Source organism: Balaenoptera physalus (genome assembly GCF_965194825.1).
Source record: "Balaenoptera physalus genome assembly, chromosome: X".
Taxonomy (NCBI): domain Eukaryota; kingdom Metazoa; phylum Chordata; class Mammalia; order Artiodactyla; family Balaenopteridae; genus Balaenoptera; species Balaenoptera physalus.
Genome location: NC_138903.1, coordinates 111,861,565 through 111,882,336, shown reverse-complemented (window position 1 = coordinate 111,882,336; position 20,772 = coordinate 111,861,565). Strand labels below are relative to the sequence as shown.

Below are 20,772 nucleotides of genomic sequence, written 5' to 3'. Positions count from 1 at the left end.
GCCAAGCTTTTTTATGTTTTCTTTTGTTTCCTTTGCCTGAGGAGAAAGATCCAAAAAAATACTGCTACAATTTATGTCAGAGTGTCTGCCTGTGTTTCCTTCTAGGAGTTTTATGGTTTCCAGTCTTTAATGCATTTTGAGTTTATTTTTGTATATGGTGTGAGAAAATTTTCTAGTTTCATTCTTTTACATGTAGCTATCCAGTTTTCCCAGCACCCCTTATTGAAAAGACTGTCTCTTCTCCATTGTATATTCTTTCCTTCTTTGTCATAGATTAATTGACCATAAGTTCATGGGCTTCTTTCTAGGTTCTCTATTTTGATCCTTTGATCTATGTGTCTGTTTTTGTGACAGTACCATACATTTTTTTTTTATAATGAAGCTGCTTTTCTTTCTTTCTTTTTTTTTTAATTTAGGGAAGGCTCTTTTATTTATTTATTTATTTTTATATTTCTTTTTGGCTGTGTTGGGTCTTCGTTTCTGTGCGAGGGCTTCCTCTAGTTGCGGCAAGCGGGGGCCACTCTTCATCGCGGTGCGCGGACCTCTTCACTATCGCGGCCTCTCTTGTTGCGGAGCACAGGCTCCAGACGCGCAGGTTCAGTAGTTGTGGCTCACGGGCCTAGTTGCTCCGCAGCATGTGGGATCTTCCCAGACCAGGGCTCGAACCCGTGTCCCCTGCATTAGCAGGCAGATTCTCAACCACTGCGCCACCAGGGAAGCCCCATACATTTTTTGTTACTATTGCTTTGTAGTATTATTTCAAGTCTGGGAGTATGATGCTTTCAGCTTTGTCCTTTCTCAAGATTGCTTGGGCTATTTGGGGTCTTTTGTGGTTCCATACATATTTTAGAATGATTAGTTCTAATTCTGTAAAAAATTCCATTGGTATTTTGATAAGGATTGCTTGAATATGTAGATTGCTTTGGGCAGTACGAACATTTTAATTATATTGATTCTGCCAATACATGAGCTTGGTATATCTTTCCATTGTTTTGTGTCACCTTCAATTTCTTCCCTCAACATCCTGTAGTTTTTCGGAGTATAGGCCTTTCACCTCCTTGGTTAAATTTATTTCTGGCTATATTATTCTTTTTGAGGCAATTGTAAATGGGATTGTTTTCTTTATTTCCCTTTCTGAGAGTTTGTTATTAGTGTATAGAAATGTGACAGGTTGATGTATATTAATTTTGTATCCTGCAACATTACTAAATTCATTTATTAGTTGTAATAGTTGTTTTGATAGAGTCTTGGGGGTTTTCTATACACAATATCATCTGCAAATAGTGACAGTTTTACTTTTTCCTTTCCAATTTGGATGCCTTTTATTTCTTTTTCTTGCCTAATTGCTGTGCCTAGAATTTCCAAGATAATATTGAATAAAAGTGGCAAAGTGAGCATCCTTGTATTATTCCTGATCTTAGAGGGAATGCTTTTAGCTTTTCACCATTGAATATGATGTTGCCTGTGGGTTTGTCATATATGGCCTTTATTATGTTGAAATATGTTTTCTCTATACACACTCTTTGAGAGTTTTAATCATAAATGAATGTTTCGTCAAATGTTTTTCTGCATCTATTGATATGATCACACAATTTGTATCCTTTGTTTTGTTCATATGGTGTATCACAGTGATTGATTAATGGAAGTTAAGCCATTCTTGTATCACTGGAATGAATTCCACTTGATCATGGTGTATGATCCTTTCAATCTATTGTTGAATTCAGTTTGCTAATATTTTGTTGAGTATTTTTACATTTTGTTCATCAGGGAAATTGGCCTGTTTGTTTGTTTGTTTATTTATGGTGTCTTTGGCTGGATTTAGTATCAGGGTAATGCTGACCTCATAAAAGGATTTTGGAAGTGTTCTTTCCTCTTCAATTTTCGGAATAATTTGATAAGGATAAGTATTAACTCTTCTTTAAATGTTTCATAGAATTCACCAGTGAAGCCTCCAGGACCTGGACTTTTTTGAGGGGAAGGGTTTTTTGATTACTGATTCAGTTTCACTACTTAATTATTCTTCAGTTTTTATATTTCTTCATGATTTAGTCTTGGAGGATTGTATGTTTCTAGGATTTATCCATTTCTTCTATGTTTTCTGATTTGTTGGCATACTATGATCCTTTGTATTTCTGTGGTGTCAGTTGTAATTTCTCCTCTTTCATTTCTGATTTTATTTATATAGGCCCTCTACCTTTTTTCTTTTTGAATCTGGCTAAAGGCTTGTCACTTTTATGTATCTTTTAAAGAACCAACTCTAGTTTTATTGTTCTTTTCCATTTTTTTGTCTTTATTTCATTATTTCTTCTCTGATCTTTATTATTTCCTTCCTTCTACTAACTTTGAGCTTTACTTGCTTTTCATTTTTTAGCTTATTTAAACATACATTTAGGTTATTTGAGATTTTTCTTATTTCTTGAGGTAGGTCTGTATTGCTATGGACTTCCCTTTTAGAACAGCTTTTTCTATGTCCCATGGGTTTTGGAAATTTGTGTTTCCATTTTCATTTTCTCAAGGCTTGTTTCTTTTATTTTAATTTCTACTTTGACTTCTTTATTGACCCATTGATTGTTTATTAGCATTAGTCTCAATGTGCTTGTGTTTTTTCCAGTTTTCTGGAAAAAATATCTTTTTCTATGCCTTCACTTTCATTCTATATATGTTTTTAGATCTAAGATCAGTCTCTTGGGGACAGAATATAGATGGGTCTTGTTTTCTTCTCATTATTATTTTTTAATCTTTTCAGCTGCCCTATGTCTTTTGAAAGGAGCATTCAGTTCATTTATATTTAAAGTAAATTTTGGGGCTTGTCTTCTCTTTCTTTTAGGTTTATTTTTATTGAGGTAACACGGGTTTAAGTTTCATGTGTACATTATATTTCTACTTCTGTATACCCTATAGCATCCTCACCACCAAAAATTTAGTTTCCATTCATCACAGTATAGTTGATTCCCCTTACCCATTTCACCCTTTCCCCCACCTCTTCCCTCTGGCAACCACTGCTCTGTTCTCTGTATCTATAAGTTAGTTTTGTTTGGTTTGTTCACTTTTTTTTGTTTTTTTGTTTTTATATTTGTCATATGAATGAAATCATACAGAATTTGTCATTCTCTGTCTAATTTCACTTAGCAAAATACAAAAAGACAACCTACCATATGGGAGGAGATATTTGCAAATGGTATCAATAGGGGCTAATATCCAATAAGGGTTATATACATAACTCATACAACTCAATAGAAAAAAAAATAACAATCTAATTAAAAATGGGCAAAGGACCTGAATAGACATTTTTCCAAAGAAAATATTTAAATGTCCAAAAGATAAGTGAAAAGGTGCTCAACATCATTAGTCACTAGGAAAATGCAAGTCAAAATCACAATGGGATATCACCTTATGCTTGTTAGAATGGCTAGTATCAAAAAGCCAAGAAATAACATGTTGGATAAAAGGGAATCCTCCTTCACTGTTGGTGGGAATGTAAATTGGGGTAGACAAAATGGAGATTTTTCAAAAAATTATGAATAGATCTACCATATGATCTAACTCTTGCACTTCAGGATATTTATTTGAAGAATATGAAAGCACTAATACAAAAAGACATGCACCCCTGTGTTCATCACAGCATTATTTATAATAGCCAAGATGTGTAAACGACCTAAGTGCCCATCAACAGATAAGTGGATAAAATAATTATTGATACATTATTGCCATTTTATTAGTTGTTTTCTGGTTGTTTTCGTAGTTCTTCTTTTCTTTATGTCTTCTTCTCTTGGTTTCTTCCTTTGTGGTTTGATGGATTCCCTTAGCGTTATGCTTGGATTCCTCTCAATTTTTCATGTATCCATTGTAGGTTTTTGGTTTGTGCTTACCTTGAGGTTCATATATACCGATCTGGTTTTATAGCCATCTTTTATTCTGATAGTCGCTTAACTTCTAAGGCATTCTAAAAGCACTACATTTTTAGTCCCCCCATGTTTTATGTTTTTGATGTCATATTTTACATCTTTTATTTTGTGTATCTTTTAACTACTTACGGTATTCATAGTTGATTGTGCTACTTTTGTCTTTTAACCTTCATACTAACTTTTTAAGTGGCTGATCCACTGCCTTTACTATATATTTGCTTTTACTACTGAGATTTTTCTTTTCATATATTTTCTTAGTCTCAGATGTGACCTTTTCTTTTCCACTTGAAGAAGATCCTTTAAAATTTCTTGTAAGGCTAGTTTAGTGCTGATGAACTCCTTTAGTTTTGTTTGTCTGGGAAAGTATCTTTCCCTCAATACTGAATGAAAGCCTTCCTAGACAGAATAATCTGGGTTTTAATTTTTTTCCTTTCAACACTTTAACTATATCCTGCCACTCCCCTCTTGCCTGTAAATTCTCTGCTGAAAAATCGGCTGATAGTCTTATGAGGTTTCCCTTGTATGCGATTAGTTGTTTTTCTTTTGCTGCCTTTAAGATTCTCTCTTTATCTTTAACTTTTGCCATTTTAATTATAATGTGTCTTGGTGTGTATCTCTTTGAGTTCATCTTGTTTGGGACTCACTGTTTTTCCTTTGCCTTGATGTCTGTTTCCTTCCCCAGGTTAGGGAAATTTTAAGCCTAATTTATTTGAAGTTTTCTTCAAATAAATTTTCTATCCCTTTCTCTCTCTCTTCTCCTTCTGGTGCCCCTATAATGCAAATGCTATAACACTTGCTATTGTCCGAGCTGTCCCTTAAACTCTCCTCATTTTTTAAAATTCTTCTGCTGTTCTGATTGAGTGATTGCCACTATTCTATCTTCCAGGTTGCTTGTCCATTCTATGTCATATAATCTGCTACTGATCCCCCTAGTGTATTTTTTTAAAAAAAAATTTCAGTTATTGTATTCTTCAGTTCTGATTTATTCTTTCTTATATTTTCTAGGTTTTTGTTGATGCTGTCACTGAGTTCTCCATTCTTGTCTCAAGTTCGGTGAACATGCTTATGACCCTTTCCCTGAACATTTTATCATGTAAGTTAATTATCTCCATTTCATTAGGGTTTTTTTTTTTCTGGGATTTTATTTTGTTCTTTCATTTGGAACCTATTCTTCTGTCCTCTCATTCTGTTTGACATTCAGTTTTTGATTCTATGAATTAGGCAAAACATCTTCCCCTGGTCTTGAAGGATTAGCTTTGTGTGGGAGTGTCCCCTGTGTAGATTGCTTGTGCCTGGTGGCTTTGGCAGGCCTGCTAGAGCTGGAATGTTCTGGGCTGGAGGCAGTCCCTAGGGGGGGCACTGTGCCTGAGGTTGCATTGGTAGGGTGACTGGGGCTGGATCAGGCCCAGGCCAGGGGCAATCCCTGGGGAGCACTGTGCCCATGGCCCCTTGGCACAGTGGCTGAAGCTGGATTGGGTCTGGACTGGTGGCAGTCCCTGGGTAGTGCTGCACCCAAGGCTTTCTTGGAGGGATGGCTGGGGCTGAAGCTGGAGTTGGCGAGGGTTGGGGGGAATCCTGGGGAGACTCAAACAGTTGTGCTCTCCAGCACCTCCAACCTCAGGGAGGGCTTCAGCAGTTCCGTGCTCATTTGGCAGAAGTTCTAGGTTTAGTAAATGGATTTTGTTCCCATATAGTCTAGGTGCCCTTTAAACTGCTGGGGTTTTTTGCTGTGTCCCTGGATGGGCAACTATGTGCTTGGGCCCCTCAGCTATGTCCCTCCCTATTACAAATCGCCATAATGGGGGTGGGGTTCCTGTGGCTACCTTGTCTCCATCTTTCCTACCTGTTCCTTCTATGTGCAGTAGCTCTTCAATAAGCCCTCAGATCTTCTTCAGGAGGAATTACTCTATATGTAGATGTAGATTTGGTGTATCTGTGGGAGAAGGTGAGCACAGGGTTTTTCCTATGCTGCTATCTTGCCCTTCCCCTGGAAATTTGAATACTCTTTGACAATTAGACTGAATAAATAAGTTAAATTTTTTTCATAAAGAAAACATTAAGACCCAGTTGTTCATCCAGTAAATTCTAACAACTATTTAAGGAATTCATGTTTGTTTTTTTTTTTTTTTTTAACATCTTTATTGAAGTATAATTGCCTTACAATGGTGTGTTAGCTTCTGCTTTATAACAAAGTGAATCAGTTATACATATACAATATGTTCCCATTTCTCTTCCCTCTTGCATCTCCCTCCCTCCCACCCTCCCCATCCCATCCCTCTAGATGGTCACAAAGCACCGAGCTGATCTCCCTGTGCTATGCGGCTGCTTCCCACTAGCTATCTAGTTTACATTTGGTAGTGTATATATGTCCATGCCACTCTCTCACTTCATCCCAGCTTACCCTTCCTGCTCCCTGTGTCCTCAAGTCCATTCTCTACGTCTTTGTCTTTATTCCTGTCCAGTCCCTAGGTTCATCAGTTAATATAGAAAACTCAGAAGAACTGTAAGCAAATTTATAATTAACTAGAGGGTTTAGACAGATTGTTGGATACAGATCAATGTAAAAAATAATTATATTTCTATAAATGAGCAAAAAGAAACTACAGTTTTAAAAATTTTTTCATAGTTTTTAAAAATAATTCAGATGGATTCTTTAGAAATGAGTATCTCTTATTGTAAGGGAACATTTATTTGAAGTTTAGCAATAACTTCAGATTTACTTCTGCAGCAATTTTGTGTGCTAGGTTACCTCAAATAAAATTAAATGGAATAATTATATTTAAATTTAGCATGTGTGCAACAATTTCTCATTACTTCTAACTAAATACTAGTTAGTCACTCATCTGTATGTATGAAGAAATATATCATAATTGATGTTCAGTAAATGATAGAAATAACTATTTCTACATGCTGAAATTGGTGTATTTTACCATACTTTTATCTTTCTGTTTTTCTGTCACTGGGATTTTTAATGAATATATTTATATTATAAAATCAATAAATACAATACCATCAAAATTTTAAAATAGTTCATTAGAAAATATATGCAAAGTGCTTGTAAAGTAATTTAAAAATAATTCACTAGAAAATATATGTAAAGTGCTTGAAAAGTAATTTTAAAATAAAGAAACCAAAATACCAATAGACATAACTATTTAACTTTATTAGTTAATGAGATAGAAATTAAAGCAATGATGTTATGTACTTTCCCTATCACGTTCATAAAGATGACAAATGGTTGATATTTTAAAGGGTAAGTTACAAGAAAATGGATACAAACATTAATTGTAATACTGCAAAGTATTTTTCTGGGAATTTTTCTCTGTGCATTAAAGCTTTAAAAATGTACATAGACACTAACAATTTCAATCCTATGAATGTTCCTAGGAAAATGATAATACAGTTTCACAAATAATGTGCATACAGACTTTCTTTCTTAAAATTTTATAATATAAAATGATTAGAAATAAAATGCTAAATACCCATCATTATATAATTAAGTAATACATTAGCATCACTAAAATTATACTGTAGAGCTATATGTACTGATATAGAAAGTATCTGAGCTATAGTATTGGAAAAGAGGCCATGCAATATAAGATCTATTCTTGAAAAGTAACATAAAACATCTATTTATGTAGATGACTCTGTGGATGAATATACATGAGGATGTCCATTGTGGCTAGCACTGTGCTGTAAGATGATTGGTGATTTTACCATCTTTTATATTTTCCTGAGTTATCTGTTGTTTTTTTTTTAAAGGAAGAGTATATATTACTTTTAGTATCAGATAAAATCAATATTATTTCTATTTTCAAAGAAAGAGAACACTTCATCTTTAATTCTCACCTTTACCTAATGGTGGTATGCCTCATTAATTAATGGATTTGTTCTTTGATTTTATAAAATTTATCTCTCACGTCTACAAACAGAAATGGAAATAATCAAGTGCAAAATGTCACAAACCTATCATTTTTATGACTACTATTTTAGCTTTTCATGGCTAAATCGTGTATAGTAATTACCCTTTTGATTCAGTTAGTAATCGCAGGTTTCTTTCCCTGAAATTCAGCTTTGGGCTCAAATTCATTCTGATTTATAGCCACCAATATTTAAGGTATATATTTATATCAAACGTATCAGTTAAATAGACTATAACTTAATATGGAAATTAAAAATTTAAACATTAAATTTTTACATTTTTTTAAATTAAAAATCATAGAAAACCCACATCTTTAATTGATTTAAGCTGTTAATGCTTTATCATTCTTTGAAACCTGATATCTGATGTTAAAAGAAACACATTTTGATCTCAGTTACCAACTTAATTTTAGATAACAAACAACTATATTGTACTTACCATGTGCTATTTTTCTTCTAAATGTTTTTAAAACGTTAGGTACTATTAGTATCCTCATTTTACTGAGACAGAGAGGCTGTTACTTGCCCAATATTACACAGCTAGTCATGGGTGGGGACAGGATTCAAAAATGAACTCTAAGAGCCTCACTCTTGATTTCAACTATTTTGAATATATACCCAGAAGTGGGATTTCTGGATCATCTGGTAGTTCTATTTTTAATTTTTGTGGAAACTTTATGCTGTTTTCCATGGCAGGTGCACCGTTTTATATTCCCGCTAATAATGTATAAGGGTTCCGATTTCTCCACAACCTTAACAACACTCGTTTTTAATTTTTTAAATTATAGCCATTCTAACAGATGTGAGAATATATCTCATTGTGGTTTTTATTTGCATTTCCCTTATGGTTAGACATGTTGAGCATCTTCTCATATACCTGTTGACCACTTGTATGTCTCCTTTGGAGAAATGTCTATTTAAGTCCTTTGCTCTTTTTTAAAATTGGTTTGTGTGTGTGTGGTTTTTTTTTTTTTTTTTGCTACTGAGTTGTAGGAGTTCCTTATGTATTTTTGAAATTAACCTTTTGTCATATACATGGTTTGTAAATATTTTCTCCCATTCCCTAGGTTGCCTTTTCACTGTGTTGATTGTTTCCTTTGCTTTACAGAGGCTTAAATTTCGTGTAATTCCACTTACCTATTTTTGCTTTTATTGCCTGTGCTTTTGGTCTCATATTCAAGAAATCATTGCTGAGACAAATGTCAGGAAGGTTTTCTCCTGTTTATTTCTAGAAGTTTCAGATCTTACACTGAAATCTTTAATCAATTTTGAGTTTGTTTTCATTTGGTGAAAGATAAGGGTACAATTTCATTCTTTTGCATGTGGATATCCAGTTTCCCCAACACCATTTATTGGAGAGACTATTCTTTCCATCATTGTGTATTCTTGGCACCCTTGTCAAAGATCAATTGATTATACACGCCTGAGTTTATTTATGTGCTCTCTATTCTGTTACGTTGGTCTATATGTCTGCTTTTATGCCAGTACCATACTGTTTTGATTACTGTAGCTTGGAAATATGATTTGAAATAAGAAGGTATAATGCCTTCAACTTTGTTCTTCTTGTTTATTATTGCTTGGGCTATTCAGGGTTGTTTGTGATTCTGTATGAATTTAAAAATTTGTTTTTCTATTTCTGTAAAATGTCTGGAATTTTGATGTGAATTGCATTGAATCTGTAGATCACTTTGGATAATATGGACATTTTAACAATATTAATCATTCCAATTGAAGGGGTATCTGCACTCCCATGTTCATGGGAAGATTATTCACAATAGCCAACATATGCAGACAATCCAACTGTTCATCAACAGATGAATAGATAAAGAAAATGTGGTATATACACAAAATAAAATACTATTCAGTCTTCATAAAGATGGGAATCCTACCATCTGCAACAAAATGGATGGATCTAGAAAACATTATTCAAAGTGAAATAAGTCATTAACAGGACAAATACCAAGATTCCTTTTATATAAGGCATCTAAAATAGTCAAACGTATAGAAGTAGACAATAAAATGGTGGTTACCAGGAAATGGGGGGAGGAATATGGGAATATGTTGTTCAAATATAAAGTTAATTATACAAAAGGAGTATGTTCCAGAGAACTGCTGTACAACTTAGTGCCTATAGTTAATAGGAATTGAGTACTTAAAAGTTTTTTAAGAAGGTAAATCTTAAGTGTTCTTTCTTACCATAAACAAAGAAACAAGCAAACAAAATAGGATACAGGGCAACTTTTGGAGGTGATGGGTATATTTACTACCTGGATTATAGTGATGGTAACACATGTGGACGTATGTGTCCACACTCACCAATTGTATACGTTAATTCTGTACAGGTTTTTATGTAACAACTACACCACAATATAGATGGGGAAGAAAGCCTCACTCTTAACAATTTTGTTCCCCTGCTTCCCATCTATCCTGTGAGAAATGAGGAGGAGGGGGAATGATTTTACTTCATGTGTTCCTTTTTATTTCTTTGAACAACAGGTGCAGAGTTGAGTTAGTCATATTCATTTCATTGCACAGTATTATCTTTGGTTCATGTAGAAAAGGCTGTAGCATGTAAGACACTACTCTAAAATTTAGTGGCTTAAAATAATATTTTTCATCTCAAATAGTTTGAGTCATGAATCTGTGAATTACAACCTTATTAGGTGGTCTGGCTCAACTTCAGAAAGAGTGAGACAAAGAGACAGCAATAATAGAGAGAAGGAGATATAGAAACAGAGGGAAAGTAAGGATCCAGCTAAATTTTTCACTATTGAATAAGTCAATTTCTGCAATACAAGTTGATTTGTGCCACCACTTTTTGCATATATCAAGTTCCCTTATGTACATGTGTACATAAAATTCTCTGTTCTGTTCATTTGTGTATTTCTCTGCCAGTTTCATACAGTTTTTAAACTCTGTGGCATTGACGTATACCTTAATAGATAGTTGGGTAAGATAGCATTATTTGCTCCCCTTTCCAAAATTCCCTTAGCTATTTATGGACTATTGCTTTTTCATTCCATTTTATGATGAAATTGTCAAGTTCCTAAAATTTCTTCCTAAAAGTTCAATTGAAATCAAATGAAATTTATAGATAAGTGAAATTTATAGATTATAGGGAAAATATTATCTATATAATGTTAAATTACCCCATCCATGGGCATTGATTGTACTTTATTTTATTCAGCTTTTTATTTTCCTTAATAGTGTTTTAATATTAACTCACTAAAATATTGTGTATTCTTTGTTAAGATTTCTTCTAGAAAATGTGTGTGTGTGTGTGTGTGTGTGTGTGTGTGTGTGTGTGTGTGGAGAGGGGAGCACGAGCTGTTTGGTTCAATAATACGTGAATTGATTCGTTTTTATGATTTTAAGTCAGGTTAACTTATTTGGTGTAACTCCTACTTGATCAAGATACATGTTATAGTTCAATGTTAAATTCAGTCATGTGTTATTTATTATATTCACATTTGTGTCCATCAGTATAATGAGCCTATAATGGTTTTGTTGGGGTTTTTTTTTGGTCTTTGTTTTTGTTTCTCTTTTTTTAAAAAAATATCATTTTATATTTATAAAATCAGTTTAAATATGCCTCATGGCATGAGTTGGGAATCTTCATATTACCTTGCTCTTTCTGAGCAGCTTGTTAACCCGCCTGTAAAACCATATGGGCTGAGACTTGTGTTGTTTTTGCTTTTATTTATCATTTGGTGGGGCAGCTTTTTATTGCCATGCATTTAAAAAGGTAGTTTGGGGACCATTCCAGTTTTATATTTACTTTTTTTAACCAATTATGACAATTTATATTTTTACAAAAGTGTATTAGTTTCATTTTCTTTTTCAAAATTATTAGCTTTGTGTTGTTTATGATATATAGCTAAAATACTGTGGTACTGTATTTTTCATTTTCTTTTATATTCACTGGCAACTTATTTTTTGATTCTTGATCAGTATTATCAGAGGTTTTACTCTCTTCTAAAGAATTTAAAGAACCAGATTTAGAAATCTTCTCTGTTGTTTTGTTGTCATTTTTGTGGCTCTCTCTTTTATTTATGTCTGCCTTATATTTAGTATTCCTTTCTTTCTTGTTTCTTTGGGTGTCTCTTATTCATTAAACTACTTATCTCATTTGTTTCTATTATTTCTTGTTTGTTGGTAAGTGTATATACAGCTCTGAATTTCCTGTGAGCACTACTTTGTATCCAACAGATTTTGTTATAAAATTCTTAAATCATTGTTCGGTTTTAGGTATTTTATAATTTTAAGTATAGTCTATTCTTTAATAAAACTATTATTTAGTGATAATTATTTTAGTGTTTAGCAATAAAAACTTTGAAAAGCTTTCATTTATTATTCAGGTGTAGTTCTACTGTATTATGTCCAGATGTATAATCTGTGTGATATTGAGGCTTTTTTTTTTTAACCTAACATATGACAATTATTTGGTGAATCATCTGTGCCCATAAAGGCTATGTATTTCCATTTTGTTGTAAATTTATTTTTACTATATGTTGTACATTGTATATTACAGATTGCATATTGTATGCATATTGCATACATTAGCTTAAACCTGTATGCTGTCTAGTTGGAAATACGGTCTTCCAAAATGGAATGTAGCCACTGCAAAATTGTAGACCATTAGGGAGCCAGAAGAATAAATACTCCAAATTCTTTCTCTTCTCTCTTGTGACTTCTATAGCCTGAACTCAACCAAAAGCCAGTGGGCAAGGGCAGATACAGTCAGTGGAGGTTAGTTTTCTAGGGCACTAAGAAGAATGGGGACAAATGGAGCGTGAGTATGGAAGAATAAACAGCTTCACTGAGTTGAAGTAGGCAAACATACAAACTCACTAAGTCCCAAGTAGCATTAATTGAAAAAATACACAAGTAAACATATTGTGGTGAAATTCCTCAATTTTGAGAAAAAGGAGATAACCATACACATTTCCACCACCCCCCCAAAAAACCCAAGCTAGTTATGAATAAAAAATTATCAGAAATACATCCAACATCTGAAAACTGTCACCTGGAAAATATAAAACAGTATATCTAGAACATTTATTTATTTAACAACAATTTATTAAATACCTACTAGATTCTAGCCACTATTATAAATGCTGGAGATATAGAAGTGAGGACTACTGACATTATTTAACAGAAGAAGACAGACAAATGAAACAATAAAAAAATAGAAAATAGATAAATATAATATAAATTCATATACTTAGGTTTGCTGTGGATAAAAATAAACCAGGATAAGAGTAAAATGGCATTGAAGAAAGAATGATTTTTTATCAGTCTGTAAAAGAAACAGCTAGGTGTCAAACTGGATTTCATTCTCCTCACTATGCAACCACATAACTACTCTTTTTACACACCAGAAGACAAGAGGTTTATTCTCTGGACTCAGAACCATCAGGCTGATACAGCATGGTCAGTATAATTAAGAATACTGTATTGTATACTTGAAAATTACTAAAGAAAGAATGAAGAAAGGAAAGGCAGGAGGAAGGGAGGGAGGAAGAAAAAAGAAACATCACACCGAGTCACAGGTAAGGGCTGCCATGCAAAAACTAGCAGAATAACTGAATATGAACCCAGTACCCCTAGATCCTACAGTCAACTCCAATAACCTTGAAAACTGTGTTTATATCTTACAACATACAATGCAGAATGTCTTGCAAAAGGAAAAGAAAGCCCTACAATGTCTGGCAGATTTAGATTTTCCAATGAAACATTACCATCCCTTGAGTGGATTCTGTCCATTGAAATTACCACATATTCACAGAGAGCTTTCTTTCAGTTTCTTAGTTCCTCTGTCAAAATATTTAATAGGAAGCATGAATTAGCAGTCATTTGATAAAAATGTATGACATAATAAAAAATAGACTTAAAATCAGAACAGAAGCCCTCAGTGGAAATAAAAATAACACAGAGAACAGATAAAAAATTTAAAATAACATAAATATTCTCGCAGAGTTAAGAGAATACACTGCATTGATGAAAGAATGGCATGATTCTATCTCTATAAAGGACACTCAGAAGAAAAAAGTGATTGCAAAAAGAAATAAATACAAAGTGTAGAAGATGAAGTTGAGACAATAACTTGGTGTGATGTTTAATTTTATGTGTTAACTTAACTAGGCCACAAGAGGCCCAGACATTTGGTGAAATATTATTTTGGAAGTATCTGTGAGGGTGCTTCTGGATGAGATTAGCATTTGAATCAATAGATTGAATTAAGCAGATAGCCCTCCTTAATGTGGGTGCATCTCATTCAGTCATTTAAAGATGTGAGTAGAAAAAAAAGATGAGTAACAAGTTAGTCCTCTTACCTGACTGTTTGAACTGCTACATTAGTCTTTTTCTACATTTGGTCTCAAACTGAAAAATTGGCTCTTCTTGGGTCTCAAGCCTGCCAGATTTCAGCCTGGAACTTACACTATTGGATCTCCTGGGTATTCAGCTTGACAACTGAACATCTTGAGACTTCTCAGCCTGTTGATTCTGTTTCTCTGGAGATTCCTGACTAAAACACTTGGAAAGACAAACAAAAAATAAATAAATGGCCATTGGAAGAGAAAATAAAAATTAATGGTCAAGGTGTATTAGTCTGCTTGGGCTGCCATAACAAAATACCATAGAGTAGGTGTCTTAAATCACAGAAATGTCTTTCTCACAGTTCTAGAGTCTGAGAAACCAAGATAAAGGTGTTGGCAAGGTAGGTTTCATTCTTAGGCCTTTTCTCCTGACTTGTATGCATCTACCTTCTTGCTTCATGTTCACATGACCTCTTCTTCGTGCATGCACAGATCTCTCTCTCTCTCTCTCTTTCTCCTCTTCTGAGGCCACCAATCCTATTGGATAAGGACACACCCTTGTGACCTATTTATGTCAATTACCTCCCAAAGGCCCTATCTCCAAATACAGTCACATGGGGCTTAGGGTTTTAACATAAATTTTGGAGGGACACAAGTCAGTTTATAGCACAAGGAGATTCAATGTCGGATTAAAAGAGGTTCAAGAAAGAGAGAAAAAAGACAATGAGAGAAGGTAAATAATAAAGAAACCATGTTAATCTTCAATTCTGATAATTGAAGGACATGAATTTCATGTCACACAGGTCCTTCGAGTGCTAGAATAAGCAATAAAAAAGAAAACCAGACTGAGATACATAATTAAAAAAATTTAAATAACTGAGACCAAAGATCATAAGAACTAGAGAGAGTAAAAAATAATAGTCTACATACAATTATTGGTGATGATAAAAGAAGCAGACTATTTTACAGCAGCTTTACAACAAAAAGGAAAATGGAGCAGTGCCTTCACAATTCTGAAGAAAAATGATTTAACAATGTATAATTCCATATTCAAGTAATCAAGTGTGGAAGAAAAATAAAGTCATTTGTAAATGTTGTGTCTCAAAAATTGCCTTCTATTCACCATCTTTTCCTGGAAAAACTGCTCCATAAAAACTAAGGTATAAACCAAGATGGATGACAGTATTGAATAGAGAAGGAATATAATCCAACACAGAATAGAGTTGAAGGGAAATTTCAGAACAGTGATGAAGGAAAATGATATATTTGTATATAGAGTAAGTAAAACATCTAAATAAGAACAGGAAGCAACACTATTACGTGATGAATTACTTCAAAGGAAAAATTAAAATTCTACCTGACTGCTTTGAAGCTATTGAGATTATAGTCATACTTATTTTGAAAATTTTGCTGATAAATTAATAATAAGTATATAGAAAGTTATTTAAATAAAATCTTTGGCAGCTATAAACACAAGGAAAAACAAAATTCCTACAAGGAAGGAAATGTAACATTCCTATAATGTGACGTTACTATAATATGGAGACTTGCAGGAATGAAAAAGCCAACTGGACACTGAACTCCAGACTGAATTATAAGCAGAGGTTCTAAAGCAAAATCCTTAGAAGCGGGTAAACTTGTGGCATGCCACGTGTAGGCCTAGAACCTGTTATCAGAGATGGGATTAATAGAGTTTCCTTCCCATGCAAACCGACAGTTTCATATGGCCTTTAGAAGGCTGCCATTAATTTGAGAAATAAGGAGATATAGAGAACAGAGAAAATAATGAAATGAATTGGCCAGTAAATGCTTTCAGGATTGAAAACAATATCTAAACATCTTTGTTGGTGGTTATTTGCACATGGAACTTACTAGAAACAAACAGAACATACATCTTCTTTAAAATAACCCTAAACCTAGCCTAGAAGAGCCTGTGAAAAATGAGCCCTAAAATTTCCCAGGTTTCCTAAACCATATAAATACAAAATTGATAAAGAAATCTTCACAGCTTTCAAAGATAACATCCTGTATTATGCCTACTTCAGATTTGGTCTTGGAGGATAGTGGATGAGCACTTATCTCCCAGAAGGCAAAACCAAGGCCAAGAAAAACATGGAACAAAGGAAATATCTCTAGAAAGAGGAACCATAAATTTCAAGGTGGAATAACAAAACGTTTAAATCCTTTCTAGGACATACAGATGGCCAATAGGCACATGAAAAGATGCTCAACATCACTAATTATTAGAGAAGTGCAAATCAAAACTACAGTGAGGTACCCCCTCACACCAGTCAGGATGTACATCATTAAAAAGTCTACAAATTACAAATGGTGGAGAGGGTGTGGAGAAAAGGGAACCTTCCTATACTGTTGGTGGGAATGTAAATTGGTGCAGCCACTATGGAGAACAGTATGGAGATTCCTTAAAAAACTAAAAATAGAGTTGCCGTATGATCCAGAAATCCTACTCCTGGGCATATATCCAGAGAAAACTATAATTAAAAAACATACATGCACACCAATGTTCATAGCAGCACTATTTACAATAGCTAAGACATGGAAGCAACCTAGATGTCCATCAACAGATGAATGGATTAAGATGCCGTATACATACACAATAGCATACTACTCAGCCATAAAAAAGAATGAAATAATGCCATTTGCAGCAACATGGATGGACCTAGAGATTATCGCACTAAGTGAGGTAAGGCAGAAAGAGAAAGACAAATATTATATGATATCACTCATATGTGGAATCGAAAATATGACACAAATGAACTTATTTATGAAACAGAAATGGACTCACAGACGTAGAAAACAAACTTATGGTTACCAAAGGGGGCAGGGGGTGGGGGTGGGATAAATTAGGAGTTTGGGATTAGCAGATACAAACTACTATATATAAAATAGATAACCAACAAGGTCCTACTGTATAGCACAGGGAACTATATTCAATATCCTGTAATAAACCATAATGGAAAAGACAATGAAAAAGAATATGTATATATATGTATAACTGAATCACTTTCCTGTACACCAGAAACTAACACAACATTGTAAATCAACTTTACTTCAATTGAAAAAAATAAAATAAATAAAACTTAGAAAATAAATCCTTTCTAAGCCTGATGATCTTTACACTTTGTCTCCAAGAGAATTTAATAGCAAATAAAGAAGAGTGAATTTTGTGTCTTTCCTCTACTTCCACTTTCTAAATGTGATTTTTTTTAGCTTTAATTTATTTATAATCCACCATCATTTATTGAGGAAAAGATAATTTGTTTTTTAGTACATAGGTTACTGCATAATGATGAGCCATGTCTAGGTGTCATCAGAGGACTACACATCATCACTGTATCTTACCCTTTGTATTGTATGTAGTAATTACATAGGACATTTGAATTCTCTCTCTTGGTATATCAGTCAGAATGGGATCGATTATATTGTGGTAACAAATAATCTCCCCAAATACCAGTAGCTTAAAACACTGTCATTGGTTATGGAGGGCACTGTTTTGTATAACACATGCTCTAGGGCTCTGACTGATGGACCAGCCATTTGCTCATATGATTCTTGTCACTAAGGCAGAAGCAAAGAGAGCTGAAATTAAAAAAAAAAAAAACAATTGCTGGGCCACACCAAAATAGGTAATAATAAAGAGAAAAATCTCAAAAGCAAATAGAGGGGAAAAAGTCATATTATATACAGAAGAATAAACACAAGAATTGCAGTTAACTTCTTGAAGAATAAAGTGCAGTCCAGTAGACACTAGAGCAATTAAGATCAAGAATCCCTTCTTCTGTGGTATTCTGTCTGCTGTTAAGACTATGCAATGCTAGTTTATTGCATATATTTTATTTTTAGTTCTATAATTTCTAACTGGTTCTTTTAAGAAGGTTCAATTTATCTCTTTAATTCTCCTATCTTTGTACTAATTCTGTCCCTATTATCCTGCAAAGTCTTAATACATTTATAATAACCTGTGGATCTGTTTTCATTTTCTTCTATAATCTCTTAGTTTTTTTAATCACATCATCTTCTTTTCTCAAATGCTTGAAATTTTTTTATTGTGAATTGGGTGTTGTATATAAAAATTTCAGAAATACTTTGATACTCTAGATGATGTTATAATTATCTAAGAAGGAATTATGTTTGCTATGCCAGGCAAATAAATTTTTAAAAAAACACTTTAACGGAATTAGAATTTGAGATTATTTTAATAAGGTTTCTAGACCCTAGAAGGGCTATTTTTTATTATTCATCTTTCCTCTATACCTTCACTTCCATTTGTCTCTCATTGCTCTAAGTCTTTCCAAACTGCTGTCCATTCTTATGGCCATTCAGATGGATGTAGAGATGTCCCTAGGGAAATGTGAACCAAATTCCAGTCTGACATCTCAGAATTTTTTCCCTCGATCTTGGTGTCAAAATATTTTTCTGCCTTGTTAGTTTTTAAATGCCTTCAAATCAGTGGATACAGTGATATATAAATGTATGTGTAAGTAGATATAGATAAATATATAAACATATAGCAATAGTTTATCCAAATCTTGTATCTGTTTCCATCAGGAGTGTTATTCAAATTGCCTACTCTAAAATTATTGCAAGGCAGAATATCTCTTTTCATTGCTATTGCTACTTTATATGAAGTGTGTTATTTCTCTGGTAGCTATTTGTGGGCCTTTGGTGTAGTTTTGGGAGGTGTAACAAATGTGTTCCTAACTAACTGGAATTCTACCTTATTTACAGAAAAAAAAATACACTATAGGATTTTGTAATGGTTGATTTTTGAGTTGTTTTAGCCTTAATTTCTCTTTAACTTTGAACAATGGTAGCTTTCTGGCTCCCCAGACTGAGAGTCTCAGTTCCCCATAATGCACCATTGACAGACTGCTTTCTGCAATGTTGATGAATGTGTATGTGTTTCATCATTAATTTCTAATATCCCACTACAATTAGCATCTAGAGAAGCTCTTGCCACGAATATGTGCTTTTCTTTTTAAATAACACTCATAAAAGTTGGGAAATAAACATTCTTTTGCTACTCTGATTTGTTACTGCATCAGTTTGTTGTTTTTTTTTTTTTTTTTGGTCTGTGTTGGGTCTTTGGTGCTGTACATGGGCTTTCTCTAGTTGCAGCGAGTGGGGGCTATTCTTCGTTGAGGTGCACAGGCTTTTCATTGCAGTGGCTTCTCTTATTGTGGAGCATGTGCTCTAGGCAGGCGGGCTTCAGTAGCTGTGGCACATGGGCTCAGTAGTTGTGGCTCGCGGGCTCTAGAGTGCAGGCTCAGTAATTGTGGTGCACAGGCTTAGTTGCTCTGCGGCATGTCGGATCTTCCCGGACCAGGGCTTGAACCCATGTCCCCTGCGTTGGCAGGCGGATTCTTAACCACTGTGCCACCAGGGAAGTCCCACTGCATCTGTTTTTGCCGCGGTTCCCTGCTACCAAAAACACTGTTTCCACTTACAATTTGTTTCCAGACTCTAACAGCATAATTAAATTTATAAGACACACATGACCTGATTTCTTATAAAAATTATTATCTGACTATACAGATATGGAACTTTTAAAATAAATAGTGTATCTCCTCTCAATTAACATATTTAACAAATTAATGGGAAGAAATTAGATAGAGCCAGCAGTTGTATTTTTTGCTGTCCTGCAGGCAGAATCTAATGTATTTTTTTTATTCTTAAGAGTCCATGCCCTGTGACAGTCAAATTGCATATTTCCTGAATTGAAGAGTCACTTCATTCCTTAAAACATCTGTTTATGAATATATTTGTAAAAATAATGACTATTTACAAAGTTTTATGGCATAAATGTGAGGTTTACAATAATGAATATTGAAATTTTTTCAAGCAAAACATATTGGAACTTTCTGGTAATTTTTTGGAAAAAAGATTATAAATGTGAGTAGATGATAAAATCCCTATAAGTTTAATTTATTTTTATTTCTTATGCATGCTTCCTCAAACCAATGTATAAAACAAATAAACCACATAATTCTACTGAAATGCTATTGGTTTTGAATGTTGGTTTAAAGGAGAATTGATTTCATTATGAAGAAAATTATTGATGTTTGTGACAAGAATGACTATGACTTTTTCAATTATTTTTAATTAGCAGCATTTAATTTTTACAGTAGTTTTAGGTTTATCAAAAAATTGAGAGAAAAATACAAAGTGCCCATATACTCCCTCACTCAAAATAATTTCAAGGTTTCTAAGTATTTTATTGCAATGAATTTCTAATTTAATCTCATTTTGGTTAAATAATATTATCTGTATGATTTCTGTCTTTAAACTGATTGAGACGTAGTATTGATATATACTGTTGATCTAAAATAAATAGACTGCCAGTTATTTCTCCAGCAAAAAAAATGGGTTTATTCGGGATCAGTGAAAAATTGCAATTCAGGGTCTGCAAACACGGTGAGCCAAGTACAAGTCCCCCTGAACAGCAAGGGAAGGTGAACTCTTTTATAGAGATGACAAGGAAGTTGGGAGGAGTAGAGTCCATGGCTTTTCATTGACTGAGTCCTTGCCAGGAAAGAAGAGGAGGCTGTCTTCTTCCTGTTGGGCTCTGTTATCATCGCAGGGCATGAGACCTTCCCCTTCTAGCC

The 20,772-nt window shown here is 33.8% G+C and overlaps 1 long non-coding RNA gene across 1 annotated transcript in view; it reads left to right on the top strand.

The window, feature by feature from the left end:
• The first annotated feature begins 369 nt into the window (after window positions 1-369).
• LOC309652829 overlaps window positions 370-20,772 on the top strand; it is a 63,063-nt gene continuing 42,660 nt past the window's right edge. Inside the window, exon 1 of the long non-coding RNA XR_014258902.1 lies at window positions 370-4,998. This is a non-coding gene — a long non-coding RNA (uncharacterized lncRNA). The remainder of the gene's footprint in view (window positions 4,999-20,772) is intronic.